The 13,879-nt window shown below is 44.9% G+C and overlaps 1 protein-coding gene across 2 annotated transcripts in view; it reads left to right on the forward strand.

Annotated features, from left to right (window-relative positions):
* The window catches only part of DHX30 (DExH-box helicase 30), a 1,000,138-nt gene that overhangs the window by 691,103 nt on the left and 295,156 nt on the right, over nt 1-13,879 (forward strand). The window lies entirely within an intron of this gene.

Below are 13,879 nucleotides of genomic sequence, written 5' to 3' on the forward strand. Positions count from 1 at the left end.
TGAAAGACGAGGCTTTTGTCCCCAGAAACGAGCGGAGCGGGCGGGAGGAGGAGGTTGTGTAGTCCGGGAATGCTTCCACGACGCTCGGCGTCGGTAGGCTGGTGGCCCAAAATAGGACATTTGCATATCTAAGACGCACACACACAAAATGCCATACTCGGAAGTAACACTATAACACAAAGTGAGCAAGAAACAAATGAAAACTTACCTGGAGTGGCAGCTGCGCTGATCCTCACCACAACAACACACAAAAAAAATGGCGGCCGCTCAGCTCAGAATTTTTCGGAATTGGGGGCGTGGTTTTGTGGTTCTGAGTGACGGACAACGTCACTGTCTAAAGAACGCAAAAAATCACACCCCCAAATCCGAAAAGGACGGGGCATGTTTGGAGTGACGCATCTCTGCTCCAATGGCTGGCCTCCGTTTAGGAAGCCAGCCAATGAAGGAGAGACAGGGCAGGGAGGCGGGCCTTCTGCGCTACTGAGAGTCATTAAATCTCAGACCTAAGTCTGCGCAAGCGCAGCCTTTTAGGCCTTCGACCTAAAAAACAACCCACTGTCCTAGAGAGGCTATGCACTGCAAACAGGAGAAATGATGGTTGATCCATACTTTCAGAGCCGTAGCAAGACCAGGTGAAAGCTCGCTGCAGCCATCTGCGATCGCCACATTTAAATGCATGCACTATGTCGTGATTGGGGGTAGTATCAGCAAGAACCTTATTGCTCAAGGTACAAACCCTGTAAACAATGCAGAAAGGATAGAACAATAATCTTAGCAGGACTACTCTTGTAGCAGACTGTTAGGATGGCAAACACCAGAGCATTAGGTCCCAGTAGAGATACAGCACGCACCTGTGCAGTCTAAATATATCCGACTCAAAAGCGCGCATATCAAGGCGTGGGACCAGTATAAATGAAAATATACGTTGAGGTGCATGAGAAATGCCCAAAGTCAGAACCACAGAAAAACAAGGTGGGTGGAGTGAGGTTAAACCAACAGGAACCACTAGGTTGCGAGTTTATTAACAAAACTAATGGTGGAGTTGGAAGAGGTAAAGCAACATAAAAAGGGGGAAGTGGGAGAGAATAAAGCCACACAAACTACCAGGGGGAGGGCAGCGATAAAGCAACTTGAACAGTTGACGGTGGGGGGATAAGGGCACTTGAACAAATGGTGGATTGGGGATATAAACACGAACAACAATAAAGAAGCACCATCAACAATAAAGAAACATAAAAAGCATGTGGAGAGGGGCATAAACACAGACAATGGTAACAGTACCTGAATCACAGCGCGATCAGCGGAGGGACACTAATTAGGATTAATCCATCTGGTCTTGGTCCATGCGCCACGGAAGAAGCAGCAAAGTAGAGTGACAATTAGGCAAATGAATGGTAAGGAGTGGGTGGTCTGCAAGCCCCATATTGTACACAATACACCTTGCAAGAGAGGGCGCATGTGCAAACTGCGCATGTGCTGTCACAGCGAGACCCAAACAGGACTCAAGACAATGTAGAGGAGAGGTGTAGTGTGAATACTCTAATTCAAAGTGCATTAAGAATGTGGTGGATGGTTGTGAGAGCTAACCACTTCCCAAAAAGTGGTTCTGCAAAGTTGGATTTTAGCAGTGTGGATTATTAATAAGGCAACAGACCTGAGGCCGAAATTGAGTGCATTATGCAACCACCTTTTACTTTAATTGTGGTTGCCGGAGATTTTAATTTGCACCCCTGTCAATCATGCACAACAACCAGGGATTCTGTCCCTGAAGGCTCATTTGAACCGCGGGTGCATTTTAAACATTACCGCCAAGGTGACCCCGCAAATAGCCTTGCTTCTGAGTTCAATTTCACAAACTTAATCAGGACTATTGGCGTCCTTTCTTAATATATGTAAATTTACTAAATCCGCACTCAATAAAACAGCTCCATCTCTGGTAACGCACGCAGAAAAATGGTTTGACAACCGGTGCTCCAAAACCCACAAGGATCTTTGGGACCTTCTGCAGGCGAAGCCACGTAACCAAGCTGAGATCAGGAAGGCCAGGGCTGTTTTTATAATGGTTTGCAAGGAACATAAGACCCAACTTAAAGAGGAGACATGGCAAAAGTTACTACTTGCTAGTAGGCAACGCAATAGCTCTGCTTTTTGGAGCATCGTTAATTCTCCTCTTTTTTTGTTATGACCATCTCTCCAATCAGGCCTGCACTATTCGTCCCCAGGCCTGGGTTGACCATAATGCGGCTAACTGTAACCAAGAAGAAGAGCCGGTTCCATTAATAGACCACCACATTACTTTCAACATATCTGAGGTTCGAGGCGCTTTCTCCCAATTACCATCTGATAAGGCTCCAGGACCTGACGGGTTCCAGGGGACCTTTTTAAAAACTGAATTGACCAATGGGCACCGTTATTAACATCACATCAATATGCTGAAGCTTCCGTCCCTCTCCCATTAACCTGGTCCAACTCGATAATAGTCCCAGTGTTTAACAAGCATTTGCAATGCAATAGGTCTCGCATTAGGAAAGTTTGAGCTATTGGTATTGTAAATTACATTTTTTTTAATTTATGTGTTGGTTTTGAAAATAGCGAAATTAATAGCTTTGTCATTTACAATGCCAATACTTTTAACTTTTGCAAATGTGACACCTATAGCATTTGTACTGCAACATGTTTTGTATTTACGTGACTTGGATGTATTGATATTACAAATAACAATGGATTTAATTTTTTTTTAATAATTAATACTTAAATAAAAGTTATTGTAATTTATAATGGCAATAGCTTAAACTTTTGTAAATAACTTGTGAAGATTATGTTCAGTGTATTTTTTTGTGACGAAAATCCAAGAACAGAAGTGAAATATGAACATCTTTTTGTGACATTTGTAATAAAGCTTGAAACATTTAGAGAACATATTTGAACCAGTTGTTGAATGGTTCCACAGAGTGATGCGGTGGTGGCGCTGAGTGATGTGGTGGCGACGAGTGATGCTGTGGTGTTCAGTGATGCTGTGGTAGCGCATAGTGATGCTGTGGTGCCCTGAGTTATGCTGGGGTGCCCCTGAGTGATGCTTTGGTGCTCCTGAGTGATGCTGTGGTGCTCCTGAGTGATGCTGTGGTGCTCCTGAGTGATGCTGTGGTGGTGCGATAGACAGATAGAGGGAGGGCGACAGATAGAGGGAGGGCGATAGATAGAGGGAGATAGGAGGGACACTATTAAGTAATGAGCTTTTCAAAGTAAAAAAAGCTATTGGCAATGTAAATGACAGTGCCTTTTATTTATGTGTTAATTACCAAAACAGATAAATAAAAGGCATTGTCATTTACATTGCCAATAGCTTTAACTCTCGCAAATGCGAGACCTGTTGCATTGCAAATGCTTGTTTATTTCGTGGACTGTTAGAAGTTGGACGGACAGCAGTTAATGCCGCATGTAGTATGCTGTTAGAAGAACGCCCGCCATCTGCTCTAAAATGCAAACACTGCAGTTGCTGGTACACCTGCCAGTGAACCTGAAAGTACGTCTCCGATTTTTTGTTTGGCCCAGGACGCCTCCAACTGCAGCCCACGCTCTCATGTCGCTTGTCGGGCATTGCAATGACCCCTCGTTCATGAAAATTAAGCTGGATTGAAAAAAGGCGGGAAAAGCCTTTGAAATATAAGACACAATGATGCCTGAATATCTTGCGCAGACTATTCCGTTTTGTTGCAGGTTGTATCGTGTCTAACTTGGTACAGGAAGATGCATAGTCGACACTGTTAGTGTTAGCAGAAACAATGCGTGCAGTTGTGGGTTATGTCTGGCAATATGATCGCAAAACAGGAACAGGCAGCGCTGGGTAAAGGAGGGAAGAACAGGGTTGGGGGGAGGGGCTGTACAGGATAGGGAATGTATAGAGATAAGGATCAGAGCGGCCGAGGGATGACCAGTTGGTGCCATTCGGAGATAGCCCGGTGCCCTGAGTGCTGTTGGGGGGAGGGGCGGAACAGGAGGGGGTGGGGGGTTTTGGCGGGAACGAGAGCTGTCGTGTCATCGCGCAGCTGCAAAATGGTGCTTCATCGCTGGGTTCGGCCGGGTGATGGGGGGGGGGGGGGGGGGGTTTCTCGCAAGTGAGCGTGGCAAGAGTTTTCAAAAGAGTGACAGAATGAGGCGGCCACCAATTTGGTCGGAGTGGTGGGATCTGGGGGAGTTAGGGAGCTGCAGCAGGTAGCGTGAGAAGGAGGTTGCCGAGAGCGAGGCCTGACACGCAAACCGGATTTCCGGCCGGGAGAAAGGAGAGCCGTGACACGCACGAACTGTCCGGAAGGGGCGGAGAAACACCGGAGCGGGCTGCGGAGTTTGGACACAGGACGAGAGGAGTATAACAGACCCCGTGAGGGGGGGGGCGTAAGGGCACATTGACGGTGCCCACCCCCCTCACCCCCAGTGATGGAAGCTCTGCGTGTGCCCGGTGAGTGGGGTTAGGAGGGTGTGTGCGTGCGCGTTTGTGTGTGTATGTAAGTAAGCCCTGCGTGTTGGGGGGGTGGTGGTGAGTGTGTGCGCCTGGGAATGTGTGCGCATGGGAATGTGTGTGCGCATGCGTGAGTGTGGCTGTGTGTGCGCGCGGACAAGAGCCTGTTTTGCTGAGAATCGGTCTCCGTCTCGTGGGAATCTGAGACAGGGGCTGGTCGTGCGCGCCCACTTTGGCAAGTCTGCCCCTGCACTTACTGTGTTAGTTAGAACACATCTGTGGCATATCTTGTGTAAAACGTATAGATGTCTCGAAATGTACAAAGCGCTATATATTACTTCTTTTTAACAAATTAAATAAAATAACTTGTATTGCTTTTTTGCCTTGTTTGTAATTGTTAAATATCATAATCGTAGTCTTTGAAGCATTAGCAATGAGCTTGTTTTGAGAGATATGATTTCAGTTGGGCAAGTGATCTCTGCAGTACATTCTTGATGTTCTATAGGATGATAAAGTCGTAGGTTTTTTTGGGAATGCAATAAGAATGTTAAATCCAATGCTTAGAGGTATTATTTTGCTTTCATATGACGTGGCTTAAGTGTTTTTTTCATATATATTGAACAAAATGAGTGCTACATACATGTCTGTTTCAGACCTTCCTTTGTCCTATTTTAAGTGTAAGTCTGTCTCCATTGTGAAGCTTAATAGCTTAATAAAAACACCTGATATGAAGCAAGAATTGCTTTTCTAGACATTATTGCATGTTTATATATTAGCTAGTAATATATAGAAAACGCCTCTATTGGCAGGCAGCGTACTTTTAAAATGTACATTACTTTTGTAACAATAAGAACGAAGAAACGCAAAATCTAGCAACGCTTAGTAAACTGAAATAGACATGGCTCTTGTGAAACAGCTTTTGAAGTACATTTGTGACATTTAACACAGCTGCGACATACCGAAACAGGACACAAATTACCACCTCACACCTGATAGTCTTATCTATGCTCTATCTATTTACAACCTTGCCTGTAAAACAACGCAGCAACAGAGAAACACCAGAACGCCAGCCGCTAATAACTGCAACTTTTAACAGATGTACAGCTAGAGTCTAGTATAGTGCTTTTATCACTTTCACATGGCATCGGTGCAAACAGAAACTATAAGCATTTTAAAAGTGCCTCAAGTTTTCATGAAAAGAAGAACGCCAGCAAACATGTTCTTACAAATCGAAAGCTATCAAACTGTCTCTAGCAAGCTGGCAAAAGGCAGAGCATTAGCAAACACATAGTCTCTACAACTAGTATGTGTTTATCTTGCTGCGAATAAAATATTAACACAGTGCAGCATTGTAAACAGGCCTCAATTTTTAAGGAAAAGCAGAGCACCAGCACACACGGAGTTATGAAACGAAACATGTAGGCAAACATATGCTAGTCTTTACACTAATGCAGGCAAAGTTGTATTGTGAACACGTTCCCACCACTCCATGCACGGCAAAGTATATGGCAGAAGAAAAATTAATAGTTTTTACAAAAGGAAGAACACAGGGAGGGTGCTTCTTAAAACGTGTGGCCGAATATGAGTTGCACATCATAACATGAGAGGCTACTTTTGAGCACGAGTAGTGTAACGCCTAGCTCGTGTTATTGTACATCATGGTAAAATAAAGGTGTTGACATGAGAGGCTATTTTTAAGCACGAGTAATGTAGCACCTAGCTCGTGTTGTTGTACATCATGGTAAAATAAAGATGTTGACATGAGAGGCTATTTTTGAGCACAAGTGCAGCATTGTAAACAGGCCACAATTTTTAAGGAAAGGCAGAGCACCAGCACACACGAAGTCAAAAAACAAAGCGTGTAGGCAAACATATGCTGGTGTTTACACTAGTGCAGGCTAACTTGTATTGTAAACACTTTCCCATGACTGCTTCTTAAAACGTGTGGCCGAATATGAGTTGCACATTTGTAAAAACGAAAGCGATTAAACTGTCTCCAAAAAGCTGCTAGATAAAAGCCAGAGCGCCAGCAGACACGTCATGAAACCGAAAGCACTCAAGCTGTCTCCAGCAAGCTGCCAGCAGTGTGATACAGAGGCGCGCTTACGAGGCTAAATCTCAACAGCAGAGGCGCATAACCGAACGCTGTCTTAGATTCCCAGAGAACTGAAAACAAAAGTTGTCGAGCAGACCAAGCATGCTTCGCATGCTTTTTAGGTCTGCTCAACCTAAAAATGGCAATAGATCAGACCCAGCATGTTTCAGGCCCATCTCCCTCATAAACTCAGAGGTGAAAATCATTTGCCAGATTTTATTAAACCGCATAGCTGATTGGGCCGAGGACAGAGGCTTTTGAACTGTCTTACAATGTGGGTTTCGTCCTGGAAGGGGGGCCATAGAGAAAACCTTTAACCTTTACTTATTAGCATGTAAATACACTAAGGTTAAAATAGTGGAAGTCATCTGGCCTTCATGGACAATAGCTCTGCCTTCGACAGAGTTAACCCCTCCACGGTCTGGTCCCTGATGGAACAGATGGATATAGTCCCAGTTTTAATAAGATTTCTGCGTGATTTGTATACTGACCTTTTAGCCAGCATCCGGTTTGGCCCCAGTGTGTAGTGTACTGAGCACTTTAAATTGCTGCACAGGGAGTGACAAGTTTGTGTTTTAGCCCCTTTTTTATCTATTTTTTATATCAATCAAATCAAATGTACATTATTCGGTTGTAGGGTTAAAACCATAAAAGTTTTTTAAAAATCCATAAAACAGGTAAAACATACAATTAAAAACAATAAAAATGATTAGAAATCCCATAAAAAACAGCAATATATACATCTGGTACAAAAGACTGATCGGACGGGGAAAGCACACAAGGGGAGTGCCTACCAATAATAGGGGTTTACTAACTCTCTGTACAAATCCTGGATAGTAATGCCGAATTCAAAAAGCCTACTATAAAAGCTGCACATTCTGGTTTCAGCAATTGTAGATTAAAAAAAGGCTGAGCAGACCTGTATAACATTTAGCTTCTTTAAAAGAGGTGTTAAAAAAGATCTACGAGGTACTTCATAAAATTTACAAAAAAACAAAGTGTAGCAGATCCTGAAGAGACCCTCTGTCGCAGCCACAGGATACTAACACCTGACCTCTGCAGCTCCCTTTAGGTACGGCAAGCATCAAATGAAAATAGTCTAAACGAAACCTGATCATTAAAAACCGCTCATGAGATGAAAGTGGCCACAAAAGATAGGGCTCAATGGATGGCATTTTGAGCATCATATGTTTGCGGACACTAGTTTTTCCCAGTTCTAAGTCATCACCAAGCTTTTTTGAGGTAGTGAAGGTTTTCTTTACAAATTCCACATCCTTCCAGGTAATCGAATCAGGCTTTAAAAACCGGTCCGGCCGTCTCAGCTCTTCACAGCATCCCTTAATATTGTTTAACCATGGAATGCGTGTCATGTGATCAAGACTCATGTTCTCTCTTAAAATCGGGTGGTTAAGAGCTAGATCTTTATTTAACCAACAATTAAGCCAAAACAACAAGGGGCGTATTGCCAGAGTATCCCCTTAATGAGGCAACCTCAGTTTCTCATGAATTACCAGGTTTGATGTTCCGCTAGGCACTCCTGAGGTAAGTTTTAAAAAGACATTCTCCGCCACCTGCAAAGCACCATTTGCTACATAGCCCCAAATTTCACTCCCATAACTAGCAATGGCAACACTTTTGGCTTGATATATCTTCAACATTGCCGCGATTGGGCGCTTACCCATCTTCGCTGGAAAGTTGAAGATTGCAGCATTTGCCCTTATAACCACCTCTTTTTTCCTCTTAATCAGGGCCCCCCAGTTTAGCTGGTCATCTACCAAGACACCCAGGTGAGAAAATATCGTGGTCACCGGAACATTCTCATTACCCACTTTAAAAGCGTACTGTTTCTTTGGGCGAATCCCGCTCTGTATGATATAAAATTTAGAATTGTTAATTGCAAGGTCACGATCTTCCATGAAGCTTTGAAATGTATCAAGCAGGGTCTGGAGTCCCCTTGCTGTCCTAGCGACGAGGACCGTGTCGTCCGCGTATAACAGGACGGCCAGACCACGTCGCCCCACGTAGGGGAAATCAACCCCTATTTTTACCAAGGTATTTTCCAGATCGTTGATATATAGATTGAATAAGAAGGGGGCCAGGATACATCCCTGCCTAACCCCCTCTCTATTTTGAAATTCTTGGATACAAGAAGATCCTTGGCAAATCTAATATTGGCCTTGGTGTCAATGTGTAGATCCACCAAGAAGTCAACCAAATTATCCTCCACCCCTATGGCCCTCATGGATTTCCACAGTTTCCCCCGATTGACAGTCAAAAGTGGAGGGAAGGCCATGTAGATTGTACCTTTGGCGCGCAATCAATTGTGTACTTCAGGTTAAGGCATTGGGGCAGGGTAGACCGCCATGGGCGGAACCGGTATTGTATGTCAGAGATAATCTTATTCTCTGCCGCCCATGAGGTTAATCTTCCCAATAACACCCCACCCACAACCTTAACCACGGAATCAAGAAGGAAGATCGGGCGATAACACAAGGTGCTATTGCAGGTGTTAGCATCCTGTGGCTGCGACAGTGGGTCTCTTCAAAGTGCTATTGCGATCGCCCTTCTTGAAGACTAGCACGATGGTCGAGGTGCCCCAGGAAGCCGGGCAACCGATCCTGGCTGCTGCAATAGGCACCGCCATCAGGACATGGAGCCCATAGGAGTGGATTTGATTTGAAAAGATCCGGGCCTGGGGCCTTGTTGCATGTCAGCCCTAAAATACGCTTCTCCACCTCTTTCTGTTCAAACATTACTGGGACATTGGTGTTTGCCCTACCACGGAGTTGGTGGTGAGCCATAGGGCAGGCGAAGATAGATTGAAAATAAGACACCCATTCGTCCTCAGTTATATTAGTGCCTACTTTTCCGTCCCCCGCCCTTTCAAATAGAGGTTGGTCAATAATGTCCCAAAACCTTGCACTATTCCCCAAATTGCTTTCCTCCAGAAGGTCTCTCCAACTTTCCTTGAACTTTGCTGTAAAATGAGTCTGGAGATATCGGCGACCATTTTAAACGGCGACATCCCTCCACGGGTCTCGAAGTGCCTGGGGCTGTCACTCTAGCTGCTGTTGTCAGCAGCCTTACTTCCAGGTGCATAGAGACAGGGTTATGATCACTTAAAATACCATCCATAATAGTAAACCCGCGGAAGCTGGACTGAAGACCAGTGGAGATCAGTATATGATCTATAAAAGAACCACTCCTACATCCCTTAAAAGAGGGGACGAGCTGTTTGCTAAGGGGGGTAGATAAAGACATGGATGGAAGCAGATCATATTAATTAAGCAAGTTGTTTAATACATCCCCCTGGACAGAATGCTCAAAATGGAAACCCCACATCCTGGCACATCCCGACTCAACCATGCAGGGGATTTTAATATTTACCACAGGGGTGAATATTAAAATCCCCCGCCTCCAGAAACTTATGTGCAACAGAGCCACAAGACTGTCTTATAAGACCACCCAGCTGGGCGATCTTGCACTCCCCCTGCATGCTTATTGCATTATAAAAATTAATGATGCCCATACTGTCGTCTCCCCTCCTTAGGATAATTACTTGAAAATCCTTATTATCAGTAGAGAGTTTCTGTATCCTACAGGGCTCAGCCAATGATATATAGATCACCAGCCCACCCCTGGCTCTACCACATGGGGACGCGGGAACAAAGAAGGCTTTGTAGCCCTCTAAGAACAGATTACAGTTCACAAGCCAGGTCTCCTCGAGACAAATCACAGGGAATTGTCTGATGAACTGCAATACTGATCCTGAAATTTTCCTATCAGTCCTGCTATGTTCCATGACAGAACATTATACAGATCTGCACTTGCAGTCTTCCCTTGATCTAAAACTGGTAAAAGCAGCTGCTGCTGAGTGATGAACTTCCCAGAACTCTCGGTAGCACTGAGCACAACATCTCCCATGAGAAGGCACAGGGACCCCTGTGGTGATAACTCACGAGCAGGCTCTGAATTCGTGGTTAGTCAGTCGCAATCGTCCAACCTCAAAAGGGCTGAAAATCTGTTGGATAGCTCTAACCGGGTGACCGGCTGGTACCCAGTCGAACGGGGATAACCCCCCTGAGCTAATAAGTGACTCCCACCCATGATCTCACGGGGTTTTTGAAACCACCTAACACGTGGAGTACTTGTATTTGAGAGCCTTGTATAATCAACCTTATAAGAAAAAAGCCCAGCGGGAGAACCTGAATACCAGAAACACATTGTGTGTGGGTATGGTGAACCTCCTGAAAAATTCTATCCACAAGGGAAGGGCTGTTAAAGTTCATAGCAATACAGTCTCCCCCTCTGGATTTCCTTGAACTCCCTATTCACCCCACACGGCGCACCATGATGATATTACATTCCACCATTGGCCCCACGGATGTATTATTCGACAACCAGTGGGTAACCTTATTTATAAGTTAAGTGAAATCCTCATCGGACCCTGGTGAGAGTGGAGGAACATTACCCAGAATTATCACAAGGGGAGTAGATTGGGATAGGAGATTAATAACCTGTAAGTTCCGTGTGGCATTTGTTAGGTGGCCCCGTCCCTCTTCTAGTGGGATTCCTGAACTTTGGGAAGGCAGACCCTGGGGGTGAATAGATGTAGACACAATAGGGACCTATCCTTCCCTTGAGACATCAACCAGTCCCCCTGGGATTTTAGAGGCTGTGTTTTTGCCACAGGGCTGGACTCCACTGGCTGGCCAGGGTGCTAGAGCAGGCCCAGGCATACACGCGGTTCTAGGGGCTGTATTATCACTAGACATCTCTAATGTTAAGGATTGAGGAATTTGAGTGGGTGGGGCAGACCTTTTATGTTCTGCTAGAGCTTTCTCTATAGAGTTTAGCCTGTCCAAGATGGGACTCCGCTTTGTATCCAACATGCAACTCATAGTTGCTATAAAATATTCCATCATTTCTGATTGGGCTGTATTTGCTACTGGCGAAGCGGGTACCAAGATCTTAGGGACTAGCTTGAAGAATATGTTTGTTTTTGTTTTTTTAGCTTGACATCCCGAGGGCTTCCATTTACTTTTTGTGCTTCCAGTTGGCATTTGGGCCACCCTAGATTGTTGTGGGGGGGCCGAGGTTGGTATTAACTTCCTGGGACTTGTGATTATTAATGCCACCAATCCCTTTCGTATGTATAGCTGTACCATTCTCCTTATCAGCAATAGTGATGACAGGGGAAAGTGGCCTATGTAAAATCACCCCAGAAGTTCCTTGCAAGGGAGATGAAGCTTCATTGGGCTGTGAGTCAGCCCCCAGCACAAAAGACAAGGGTAAACTAGGAGTTTCAATAACATCTTCCCTGAGGGGGCTGATAGAACCACCATACAGGAAGTTAGGCCACGTAATGGAGCTCTAGAGAGGCACCTATTCACTAATTCGATCTCTTTATCTATAACTGAGGCAGCTCTCGTTAAGAAAGCATCCATAGTTGTAACATTAGCCCTAGTTGCAGGTTTTAGCTCTTCTTGGTAACTTCAGTCTTCCGCCTCTCCATTTTGCAATACTCAAATAAGCCCCCAAAACTAGTAGCAGAGGTATCAACACAGCGCTTCGTTCGCTAGTTAAAAGGATGGAAACAGTAAAAGCCTAAAACAATTGTTACAAAGCCATACCATGCAACAGAAAAAACAGATGAAGAGCGTATGGAAGCCCGTTTAAATATTACTTCCCCCACAGTAATATACTACGCTTTTAAGCTTCTCCAAAAGGGCCGTAAAGGGGAGGTCAATGTCCCAGGCCAATACTACAATTATATCCACAGCTGCAGAAACAAAAACAACCAAAGGGGGTGACCCAGCCCGGCCCCTGACGGGCACAGACAGGCCTGCCCTTCGTCCGGGCTACGTCCCGCGCACGACCCGCGAGAGGCTGCGCTATGAGCGCGTTGGCCCCGTCTCACCCTCACTCGTGGCAGCTGCGGAGTCCAGCGGTGCACTCTGGGGGTTGGAGTCCACCCCAAAGTGTGAAAATCAGCGTGGATGGCGTGGAAGTGGCGGCGATTGCCCTTGGGACCCACGTCCCACTAGGGGTTCTTGTAGAAGCAGATGTGGGCGGATAGAGAACACCATGGGCAGGCAGGCAGAAAAGCCCCCTCAACACCACGGGTAGGCAGGCAGGCAGAAAAGCACATAGAGCAAGCCTTGACAGTACCTGATGTTGACGTTCCAAAAAGCAGGAGGTCGTCTTATACCCGACTTGCTCTATGCGGATGACACTGTTTTAATTGCCAGTACAGCTAAAAGCTTACAAACACTTCTTATTATTTTTATTAACTTTATGGGCAGCCTTGATTTGTCGACAAATTTCTCGGAGTCCTACGTTATGAAATTTGCCCCCTCCCCCGTAATACTAAAACGATGAAACCTCTAGAAGGCCAACACATCAGTCAGGTTGTAAACTTCAAGTATTTTAGGTTTTTACTAGACTCTGAGTTTAATGGACACTCACTTATATGCCAGAATGTTTTGTCTTTAAATAGGATGACATTCAGCATTAAAGGTTTCTCCTGTTTGCTCCGACACACTCACATCCAATTGGTCCTGGAAATTTACAGGACCAAGTGCATGCACTTAATGAGCTACATAAAGGATTATGGGGTTATGGACGGTTTGCCCCTCTCCAAGTAGCTGATTTTTTTTTTAAGAGGTCTTTTAGTAGTCCCCCAAAGTATACCCTCTGAAGTTGTACATGAGGAGTTAGGCTTAGACTTTCTCATCGAACAGCTATGCCTTGGCCCATTCAAGCTTTGGAACTCGATTTGGTTAAAGGAGGAACTTAGTTTTAGTTGATCAATTTTGCAGGACCGTTTAAAATTGGAAAAATCTTCCCTGATCCTGTGGCTGGCGTTTGTGGCAGGTAAAGTGTTGCCCCTATGGTGGACAGATCTGTATGACAATCCCTCTCTTTTAAGTCGTTCTGTGGGCAAAAAGGCTACAACTGCGCTTGGGGACAAGCTTGCAAAAGTGCGAAGACTGTGCACTGATGAAACACTCTATGCGGCATGCAATTTTACTGCAAACTGTTAGCACCATAGAACCATATTTAGCATGGAATATGACACGCTAACCACGTCATCTGTTTACCCATTTCAGGTTGAATTTATTTCCCCCCCTTATCTCCTCTAATCACGGCTGTTTCTTGTACTTGTACTTGCCCTGCTGTGATTGTGACAATACAACAATTAAAGATACTTTACATTTCACTATGTTTTCTCCAAAATACAATAACTTGCGGTACAAGTTTTAGTTTCCATTTCTAAAGCCAATGAATTGTGCCCATGTTAGGCCTGCTGTACTGTTTTTACAGCT

This window comes from Lissotriton vulgaris, chromosome 10 (genome assembly GCF_964263255.1).
Source record: "Lissotriton vulgaris chromosome 10, aLisVul1.2, whole genome shotgun sequence".
Classification (NCBI taxonomy): Eukaryota; Metazoa; Chordata; class Amphibia; order Caudata; family Salamandridae; genus Lissotriton; species Lissotriton vulgaris.